A 12,125-nucleotide genomic window follows, 5' to 3' on the forward strand; every position below is an offset into this window, starting at 1 on the left:
CATGAAGCAGAATGTAGCTACTATACATGTCTAAATAAAATTATAAATACATATGATTCACTTCCTTCAAGATGTTTTTTTTTTCTTTTTTGAGTTCAGTGACTGTTATAAAAGAAATCATTCTGCATTTACTAAGCTGTTTTAAATGCATACTGTGACTCTGTTCACAGTAGTAAGAATTAAGCTTCTTAGAAAACTACTTAACATGTCCCTGTGGAAAGGTGATAATCCAAGGATCGCATGGGATAGTTTACTTAAAAGTTGGAATCAAGGTGGTAAAATGTTACTCTCACCAGCACATTATATATGTTTAAATTTTTTTTTACTTTTGACTGATACAGTCAGTGGGATTTAAAAACTCCATGTAGGCTTCCCATGAAGCTTACATAGAGTTTACATGTGTGCACAGTGATATGCGGTTAGCAGCAGCACTCATTGCATATTCATGTCATGCACCATGTTTCAATGTAAATAAGTAAGGTTTTGTGGCTGGCAACAGTGTTACCAGCCAGGAAACCATGTAAGTGAATATGGATAGCACTTTTGTTTAAATCAGAGCACTGAAGGTCCACATTTTTGCACAGAATGCCACAATGATCACCAGTGCTTCACAGATAGCTCTCAACCTCTTAGTGCAAGACATCTGGACAAAGCCAACATAATGAGAGGACAATGACCCAGAAACAGGGATATATTTGATATATTTGCCTTATTGAAATGTAATAGAATAACCAGGGATTTGTGTTAAGATGCTTGCTCAAAAGGATTTGAAGTCTGAAACTCAAATGCACGTAATTATTGCATCACATCAGTCCTGAGATCATTCCAGTGATATGGCAGAAAGCAAAAAATTTGATAAGAAATATATCTGGACATTCTGTGAAAATCTGGATAGTCAAGTGGTGTGAATGTTAAGTATATGGTCCAAACACATTACAAGAAAGTGTATCCACAGTGCAGAGTATTGTGAAATCACATTCCTGGCATTCTGTATTGAAGTTGTGTAAATGATCTGTAAGGATACGGGGACTCCTTAAATAAACACTCAGGAAAGTGTGTGTATTGAATAAGGATGTACAGATGAACTGTTGGAATGAACACAAGGAAAGAGGACAAGTGAAACAACCTAATGTGCAGCAGATGAGGGCACGTCAATGGAAGACAGTTGCAGCAGCAACACCAATCACATATCAATATGGTACAGTAGGGACTGCACAGTGAAAATGTGCATTATGTAACTGTCACACAAGGTGAGATAAAAATGAAGAGTATGTCTGTGTGAGATAAGCATCCTTACATGAATAATGCACAGGACATCTATCGGGGATCTGACATGCAATTAGGGTAGGGTGCATATTGCCTGAATATGAGTGAAATCTCAACAGAAGTCTCAAGCAAGTGGGGCACGGTTAAAGGCCCATGGAAAACATTAAAAGAACCAACCACAATCATAGACAATATCAGTATAATACCATGAGTAATTCCATGGCTCTGACATTACATATGTGATTTAGAGTGATAAGAGATGATTCTGCATAAACACACTTTAAGAAGTATTATGATACATCCACACTCTATGAGGGTAACCATTCACACTGTCCTGGCACTGTAACATCTGCTGGAGATTTTAAGAAGGTTACTGTTATGCCAATATGTGACATTATGAGCAATACAGGCTAGTTGACTGGTGTGCATGGTATATATATATATATATATATGGCACAATCCATTCTGTCAGAAATCACATCCATGCAATTAATGCTGTTAAATACCAATGTATGTTGTTTGTGCATCAGTAGAACAGGTAGCACACATGCATCTGGTGTAACAACTTGTTTTGTGCTCCGCATCATCAGACAGTCATGTATATTCCACAGAAAAAATACCTAGATATGGCCAATAAGCTGTGTGACAGTGCACTGTGACAAAAGTGGTACACTTCAGTTACACATCACTGGAAGATTTGCAGAGACATTACATATGATGTATACAGCTCAGCAAGCTCCTCGTGCTGTCCTGCAGAGACCTACAGCAGCAGAGTGACAAAAGAGAGACTTTGGATTGATTAGGTATCATTTCCGAGCATTTTTTGCTGTTTTTGATAATTCTGCCTAAAACGCAACCTTCTAACATTTTTGTGCTCTAAAAAGCTGATTTTTTTGTTGCATATTGTACTTATTTATCGGATTGCACTTGTAAAGTCATTTTTAGTCGTTTTTGTGTTATAAGCATCTGTTTAACTGTTGTAGGCTACACACTCAAGTGCGCTAGCCTTTTCTGAGCATCTAAAGTGCTTTTAGAGTAAGTTACTGTATTTCTGAAAAAAAAAAAAGAAAAAAAAATACTCTTGTTTCCTACGTTTTCTAAGCTAGTCTAGTCCAGTTTTCGGGTTCTGCTGAATTCAGGACTGCGGTACAAGTTCCTGTGTTGTCCATACCTTACTTGGATAGAAGGAAGTTTTTCTGTTTACCAGTGAGAGTAGGGAGCTTTCAGCAGCCTATCTGTCCCTGAAGGAGTGGTCTCAGCCCAGCAACTAGTAGTTTATTGGCCATTTCGGGCTAATTTCTATCTCTTTCATCTCCCTGCTTTAAAACCCGCATTTGCGCGGTTTTGCACTTGTATACAGCTCAGCAAGCTCCTCGTGGTGTCCTGCAGAGACCTATAGCAGCAGAGTGACAAAAGAGAGACTTTGGATTGATTAAGTATCATTTCCCTGCATTTTGTAGCTGTTTTTGCTAATTCCGCCTAAAACGCAACCTTCTAGCATTTTTGTGCTCTAAAAAGCTGATTTTTTGCTGCATATTGTACTTATTTATCTGATTACACTTGTAAAGTCGTTTTTAGTCGTTTTTGTGTTATAAGCATCTGTTTAACTGTTGTAGGATAAACACTCAAGTGCACTAGCCTTTTCTGAGCATTTAAATTTTCTGTGTTTCTCAGCCAAAAAAAGAAAAAAAAATATTCTTGTTTCCTGCCTTTTCTAAGCTAGTCTAGTCCAGTTTTCAGGTTTTGCTGAATTCAGGACTGTGGTATAAGTTCCTGTGTTGCCCATATCCTTACTTGGATAGGAGGAAGTTTCTCTGTTCACCAGCGAGAGTGGGGAGCTTTGAGCAGCCTATCTGTCCCTGGAGGAATGGTCACAGCCCAGCAACTTGTTGTTTATTGGCCGTTTTGGGCTAATTCCTAGCTCTTTCATTTCCCTGCCTTAAAAACCAGCATTTGTACTTTTTTTTTTTTTTTTTTGCTTGTATAATACTCAGCCAAGCTCCTTATGGTGTCCTGCAGAGTACTACAAGCAACAGAGCAGAAAAAGAGTGACCTTCAGCAGATTTAAGTATATTTTTCTCTGCATTTTCTCCTGTGACTGCTAGGCTCACCGACAAGCAATTTCTAGCAACTCTGAGCTTTAAAAACTCCTTGCTGCATACTAAAAACTGTTTTTTTTTTGCTGTTAGCACTCTATAAGTCATTTAAAGTCATTGTTTGTGCTGTTTAACTGTTGTAGGCTACACACTACAGTGCGCTAGCCTGATATAAGCATTTAAAGTGTTTTTGTGAATTTTCTGTGTTTCTCTGCCAAAAAAAAAACAAAAAAACAAAAAAAATATTTTTGTTTCCCACCTTTTCTAAGCTAGTCTAGTCCAGTTTTCAGGTTGTGCTGAATTCAGGACTGTGGTATAAGTTCATGTGTTGCCCATACCCTTACTTGGATTGGAGGAAGTTTCTCTGTTCACCAGTGAGAGTGGGGAACTTTGAGCAGCCTATCTGTCCCTGGAGGAGTGGTCACAGCCCAGCAACTTGTTGTTTATTGGCTGTTTTGGGCAAATTCCTAGCTCTTTCATCTCCCTGCCTTAAAACCCACATTTGTGTGGTTTTGCATGGTTTTGCACACCGCACAGCACCGGTTAGCTAGGGTTAAACTATTCCAGGCTCCACAAAGTCTGCTCTTCAATTTTTCCCTTAGAACTAGTCAAACTCTCAAACTAAGCACTCAAACTTCCCTTTTACAGCCCAGCACTTGCTCCAAGCTCTGAACCTATGAACCTATGAGTAAGCACTAATAAACGCTAACACAACATCTCCCCCTTTACCATACAAAAGTTCAAGGATCCCTATATCGTCCCTACCAGAAAATCAGTAAACAGTTCAGTTATCCATACAGGCATGTCCAAAGGGCAGTTTCAGGTATACTCTCTAGTCCAGCTAGTGAATCTGGGAATCCTGACGCAATGTTACAATTGCCTCATGTACACGGACAACCCTCTCCTCCTTCCAACAAACACAAATGTATGTAAGAGATGCAACTATACAGCCAACTGGAGGCCAAGCTCTCTCAACCCAAGGCTGGAACAGCCAATCAGGAGGAGAAGGAAACACTTGCACCACATTTCCAGTCTCACATAAAACAGTCATACATGCACCAGCAAACAACACACATAAATACTCAAAAACATACTCGGAGGCTCTAAATAAAAATCTGCCTAAGCAGCAGAGACCTCCAAAGCAGACATCCAAGCAACCTTCACCCTCAAACAAAAACCTTGTATCACATACTTCACAAAGCCAGTGTGCCAAGCAACCACAGCCCATAAGGCAAAACAACACACCCAATACACTAGTAATAGGTGACTCCATAGTCAGGCACACTGATGTCCCACTCACTAGACTGAACAAGGAGAAGGTTACTGTGAGCTGCCTATCGGGTGCCAGGATCCGCCACATAACACAAGCACTCAGGTCACTCCAAAACAAGTACAAATATGACTCTGTCATTGTACATGTTGATGTGAATGACCTGAGACGTACCTCCCTGGACTACATGAAAAGAGACATACAGGAGCGCTCTGATCATGTAGCCCAGGCCGGTATGATCCTGACCCTGAGTAGCATCTTACCCTCACCAAGAATGATGCCACAGTATGAGGAAAAAATTATCAGTTTTAACAACTGGCTAACGTATTGGTCTCATCCAAAGGGGATCCAGTGACTGTCAGCCTGGGGCGACATGCTCAACAAGCCACGCTGCTTCACCAGAGATGGCTTGCACCTGTCGCCCTTAGGCTTTTGAATACTGGCCAAGGATCTTGCCAACCCCATAGTGCCTTTTTTAGGCAAGGCTCTAAAGACAAACCTGCCTCTATAAACAGCACAAGAAACCAAAAATTGAGGGTAATGCTACTCAATGCCAGAAGTCTAAACCTCAAAATGCATGCACTCGAGGCACTCCTTAGCATGGAGCAAATCCATATCTGTGCAGTAACAGAAACCTGGTTCAAAGCTCCAGAGACCACCCCAGCATTACCAGGCTACAACTCATATCATAACTTTCGGCCCCAGAACCTGGACCAAAATACAAAAGGAGGGGGTGTATCCATTTTCATAAAGGATACCCACACCTCCAGGCTAGTAGCACAGCAGGAGGCCTCGGAGACCATCCATGTACAACTAACAGTGGGCAAGGCTGCTTTTCAGATCATAGCCTGCTACAGACCACCTACCTTGTCTCAGAACCCCCACTCAGCATTCCTGAGAACACTGGAAAATATAAAGGTCCTATCAAACACCATGATATTGGGAGATTTCAACTATCCAAACATTGACTGGGAGAATTACTCTAGTACAAACTCATGTGCCCAATGCTTCCTAGAGTTTATAAACTCTAATGCCCTGGAACAGCTGGTCACTGCACCCACTAGAGGTGACAACATACTGCACCTGATCATCATGAACATGGGGGATCAGTGTTCCACACCAGAGGTAAACCCCTCGCTGGTGAGATCAGATCATAAACTAATCACACTGGACATCCACATCCCGACCCCACCCCCCAGTCAAGGAAACCACTGTGAAAAACTTTTCAAAAGCAATCTTCACACTTCTCAAGACCGAGGTGGAAAGTTTCAAAGCCCCCTTGCTAAAAGATAATGCTACCAAAATTGCAGAATCCTTTACAAGTGCATTCTATGAGCATCTACAGAGATGCATGGATTGAGCCATCCCAAGTAAAACCAATACTCACTCCTCCAAAAAGAGGAAACCAGTCTGGTGGTCCCTGGCCATAAATAAGCTATGCAACAGAAGGAGGAAACTACTACATGATAGAGCAAAATCCCAAAGAGGAAAGGCATCATTGATCAATATTAGCAAGAAACTACGATCCCTCATAAAATCATCCAATGCCAGTTTTGAAAGAAAAATTGCCAAAGACCCTAAAGATAACCACAAAACCTTCTTTAACTATGTCAAAAATTTAGGTGGCAACTTTCCGATATGCTCTGAGCTAGTACAAAATGGCAAAAAATACACTGAACCAATTGACATTGCCAACATTCTGGCTGACAAGTTCAGTGCAAACTTCACCCCCCCACCCCCAAAAAGGCCTGTGTCCATCCCAGAAGAATGCAGAGCCCCAAACATCACGGACATGCAGGTAAAAACAGCCCTCTCCAAAGCTAAGAACACAGCATCAATGGGACTGGATGGTGTCCCAGGCTGCGTCTTACATGAGCTCCAAATGGAACTAAACCCTCACCTAAAATCACTATTCAGTCTCAGCCTTACCACAGGCTATGTACCCAAAGAACGGCGTACAGCAACAGTCATCCCGCTCCACAAAGGTGGTGCCACAACAGAACCTGGGAACTATCACCCTATAAGCCTGACTAGCCTGGTCTGCAAAGCTATGGAGCGAATCATCATGGAACTCATAAACAGAGACATTGGGAACCTCCAGACACTGGACCTACCCAATTCAGCTTTGTTAAAGGCAGATCCTGCCTCCTAAACCTAGTTGACTTCTTTGAAACAGTTACCAAGACCATAGATGAAGGGAAGGTAGTCCACACAGCCTACCTGGACCTCGTTAAGGCCTTCGACACCATTCCCCACTCTGGCATCATAGACAAGCTCACCAGCTTGAACATTAACCCCTATGTCACGAGATGGGTGGCCAACTGGCTCACGGATAGAACACACATGGTCAGAGTTGCGGGTGCCATGTCTGACTCTAAACCAGTTACAAGTGACGTCCCACAGGGCTTGGTCCTGGGACCCCTCCTGTTCAGTATATACTTCTCTGAGGTACAGGCAAGCATGGGAGGACTATGGCTGACCAAGTTCACAGATGACTGCAAACTGGGGGACATAATAAACTCTCCGGCTGACACAGACATCCTCCAGAAGGGTCTTACAGAGACAGATACCTGGTGTCAGAGCCATGGCCTCAAGCTGAATGCCAAAAAATACATAGTCATTCCCTTTGGAAAAAACAAAGTGCCCACAAATTACCACATAGGTGATAGTCCACTAGGTACGGAAAATGTAATTAGGGACCTGGGGACTCAGGTAGATAGCAACCTCTCCTTTGATAATCACATTGCCAAAGTGGTTAGAAATTCTTTCTATGTAGCCCTCCTAATCATGAAGGGATTCACTTCTAGATCAAGAGAGGTCATTGTGCCCCTCTACTCATCACTCATTAGGCCCATAATAGAGTACAATGCTCTATTTGGTATGTACCTTACTTGACACCTGCAACAGCTGGAAAGACCACAGAAGTACCTCATCAAGAGGATCATGGGCCTCAAAGAGATGCCCTATGCAGCTCGACTAAAGAAACTCCAGCTATACTTGGTTGCTTACCACCTACTCAGAGGTGATCTCTGCCTGACGTATAAGACCATGTCCAACCCAAAACTAATGGACATGTTCCACCTCAAGAAAACCAAATCTCTTAGAGCCACATGCTCTAGTGAATTAAACCTCAGCACAACAATAAACAGGACATGCTGAAGGGATAGATTCCTGTCCCAGAGACTTCCCTCGCTCTAGAATAAAATCCCAGTCTATATTAGGCAGAACCCCTCACTGACTCTCTTCAAGAGGAATCTTGATGAGTGGATGGGAAATCGTAAATTTACCCCTGGGATCACTTCAGTGGCCCTGCTAGACAGAGGCCCAAGAAACTAATTTAAAAGGGAGGCGAAAGCCAACACATTCTGGCTAGGCTTATAAATGCCCTTGGGCAGATAGCCTAGTACCTACCTATGAACCAATGAACCTATGAGATGTACATGAAGAAGGGTACATTGTACTCAGCTACTGGTGTCATGAAAGCTGAGAACTGTGAAGGAAATGTGGCCTCTGATGTAGATGTCCTTCACATACTCAGTACTTGTGTTATATACAAGGGAGTTGTCAGTGTTGTGACCACATGCTGGTGGACATTCCACTTACCATCTACCCCAGGACACAAGTCATATACCTATTGGTCTGATTATAGGGTGCGATGTCCACATTATACTTGGGTTGTGTGTTACTTTTTCTGACTTTACAAATCCCTCCAAGTTTTCTTGTCATTGCAGGTGTTGTCATGGCTATGGCAGCAGTCTTTGGTATGTGTTGATACTGTTTGTATTATATTAATTTCACAGCAGGAGTCGATTGCTCACAATCTGTAGCTTTTCAGGCAGTTGTTTGAATACAGGACGTGTATGTCATTTGTGATGTGCTGTTTAGATACAGGAACTGTATGCCATATGTGATGTTCATCACTTAATGGCCTAGTAGACAGGTCCGATGTAAGGACCTGATCACTGGACCTAAGATATGTCACGTCACATAGTTTAGCTTCATGACTTGCCATGTATGTGATACACTGGTCTACCCACTTGGTGATATAGCTGTTTATGGCCACATATGACAGTGTAGATTGAATACATCAGTGTGGATTTGTGTCAGATACCTTGACCTGGTCAAGTCCCACAAGATGATACTGTAGTCATCATGCATGCCCACGATGATCTCTTTGAGGACATCTAGCAGATGTAACAGACATGATGTAGCATTAACAACTGATACAGATTTGTTGCACACAGCCAGAATATTACTAGTAACCATTTAGAAGAGGTCCATGATGACATATTGGTCTACCTCACAGTTGAGGAGAGTCAGGATGTCTCTATACATGCATGCATCAGGTGCTATGACTCCATCTCAGATGGATGCATGTTGATGTACACCCTTTTATGGGAACATAGCCCATGTGGAGGGTGTTTTGAAGTGTGTATTCAACCATATAAGGAAGGTGTATGTGCTGAGTCATGCCATAGGTGATCTGTGATGTTGTCACAGGCCATTGACACCATATGATAGGTCTGGATGAAGGTAAGACAATGCAGAATCCTACTGTGACTTGGCCTAGGGTTTCGACACAATCCCCAACACAGGTATCATTGAGAAACTCTCCTAGATAAGGAGTAACCCTTACATCTCTAGATGGGTAACCAATCGGTTCACCGACAGAACACATACTGTGAAAGTTGATGAATCAACCTGTAGAGTTGTCAGCACTGGCAAACCCTAGGGAACTCTGCTTGGCCCTTTACTATTGACTCTATTTCTTGGCAGTTCAGATGAAATTATATGGTTGGGGGCTTACCATGTTTGCTGATTCTTACATATTAGGTGCAATCATTGAGTCCACCAATAATGATATACTTCAGGAGGAGCTAACACTGACAAATGATTGGTGAGAAATCCACATGATCTACAAATAAATGCAGAAATGTGTCTTCATGTTATCCTACCGAAAAGTGGAAGTCCATGTTAATTACAGCATTGACAACAGTCCTGCTATGCTGAATACCAGTGATGCAGGCACTGGAAAGACATGTAGATAGCAATCTGAACACTGACCAGCAAATGTCCATACTGGCATTGAAAGCCTAAATTGTGCACATCATACATCATGCCATCATATTCATATCTTAGGACTGCATGACAGCACTGTACTCAAACCTCATTAGAACACTAATAGAGTATAATGCTCTCTCTTTTGCATGTACCTCACCAGACATATGCAGCAGCTGGACAAACCACAAGGCTTTTTCATCAAGAAAACAGAGGCCTACAAACCATGCCATGATTTACGTGGATAGACTGAAAGCCATGTCACTGTAATCTGGATCATATAGTAAGAGGTGACTAGTCTCTGACCCTGCCATGGTGGAAATAGTGCATATGCACAAAACTGATATAGTTGATGACAGCAGCAGTGTCTGTTGAGAAGAATATGGTAATAACAGTGTCTCACATACTGGTCTGAGAGGCTCTGTGTGATGTCAAGCAAGAACACAAACATACACATGCACACACCAGTTGTCTACAATGAGAATAGAACACTAACCTATCTAAGTGCACAGACTACAGACCTGTGTATTTAAGGCAAGTACTACAGCTCAAGTGTGACTTGGATTGTTTCAGACAACACTTTATAGCTGATGACATCAGCAGTGTGTCTATTAAGAAGAATATGGCGATAACAGTGTCCCACATGCCAGTGTAAACTGCTCTTTGTAATGTCAAACAAGAGTATACACACACACACACACACACACACACACACACACACACACACACACACACAGGGTCTATATTATATCATCGAATGCTTAAAAAAGCAAAAGATGAATAATCTAACTCGTAAGCGAAAGCTTACAATCTCGAAAGCTCAGAACAGCGATCTTTTTCCAAGGGAAAAAAAATCGCTGTTCCAAAAAGAAAAAAAAAATGAAATAATACATAAAGTTGGGGGCTTTGCCCCCACACTCCCCTACTTAAATATTTCAACTCCTAGATCATACTACAGTGCCGAAAATGGCAAAGTAATGGAAGCGGCTAAGTGAATTCTTTCCCTGGGAAAGAATTTGCTTAAAAGCCACTTTGCTATTTTGCATTGCCATTGTTTTAATTTCGACCAAGACGCATTCGATATAATGCATCTTCGGCCATCTAACAGGAACCCCCCCCCACACACACACACACACACACACATAGTTGACTGCAGTGAGAATAGAACCCCTACCTACCTAAGTATAGAGGTTACAGAACTCGGTACTTTATACAAGTTCCACAGCACAAGTCTGACTTTTACAAGAGTGCAGGTCAACTTAGAGTAGATGACATCAGCAGGCCATGTGGTAGAACAGATGTTGGGAGGTCTGCATTGGTTCATAGATTCATAGGCACATAGAAGGTTACCAGCCTAATGGCCCTAGGGTGTTTACAAGCCTAGCAGTGTAAAAACACAAGTACCTTTATTGAACATAGTTAGATGGTCATTGTTAGCACAGCAATATTGTGAGCAGCACCAACTGGCCCTGTCCATGAGGGAAATAGGTGCCACCCCAGGGGTGAATCACCCATCCATTTGTCAAGGGTGCACTTGAACAAGGTCATAGAGGAGCACTGCTTCACACACAGTGGAAGCCTATTACAGAGTAGTGTCAATCGCTGTGGGATATATCTCTCCCCATCATGTTCTGTTTATGTCACAGGCTAGGTTGAGAACTCTGGGGAAAGTTATTCTTGTCCCATTTGATTTGCAGATGTTCAGAATTTCCAGTAGGACGGGCTCTGAGACTGCTCTGTAGGCCCGGCATAGGTCAGCTGTCAGCAGCATGCATGATACTGAGTGCCATAACAAGTCTATCAGTCTGTGCATGTATGCCATGTTTTGGAGGCCTTGGATTCTCCCAGTCACAAACCTCTGTGTTTTCTCAAATTGCTGCAGGTGTCTGGTGAGGTACAGACAAAAGGGAGTATTGTACTCAATTAGTGGTGTGATAAGGGTAGAGTATAGCAGAGCTATGCCTTCCCTGATCCTAGATGTGATGTCCATATGTATGAGGTATGCAATGCAGAATGTGTGTCTCACCACTATAGACACATAGTGATTAGAGTGTAGAATGTAATCAACATGTGTTTGAGCTTAGAGAGGTGTTATGTATATCATAATTAGCGGGATACTTCATTGCCAAAGGGGCAATGTGGAATTGCTTGTTTTAAGGTTCAGTCTTTGTGTTTGGCACCAATCAAATGTCTCTGTCAGCCCCTTCTGCAATATGTTATGATCACTGGGGGAGTTCTACGTTAGTGTGTCCATGTAACAGTCATTTGCATACTTGGTAAAACACAGGCCATCTACCATTGCCTGGGTTTCAGAGAAATAGTGTCCAAATAGTTGAGGGCCCAGCACAGATCCTTGTGGTATTCCACTTGTAAGTGGGCTAGTAGTGGAGGTACAGTCTTCAACTTTGACAGTGTGTTTTCTGTCAGTGAGCCAG

The sequence above is a fragment of the Protopterus annectens genome, chromosome 1.part2 (assembly GCF_019279795.1).
Source record: "Protopterus annectens isolate FY-2018-M chromosome 1.part2, PAN1.0, whole genome shotgun sequence".
In the NCBI taxonomy this organism is placed as follows: domain Eukaryota; kingdom Metazoa; phylum Chordata; order Ceratodontiformes; family Protopteridae; genus Protopterus; species Protopterus annectens.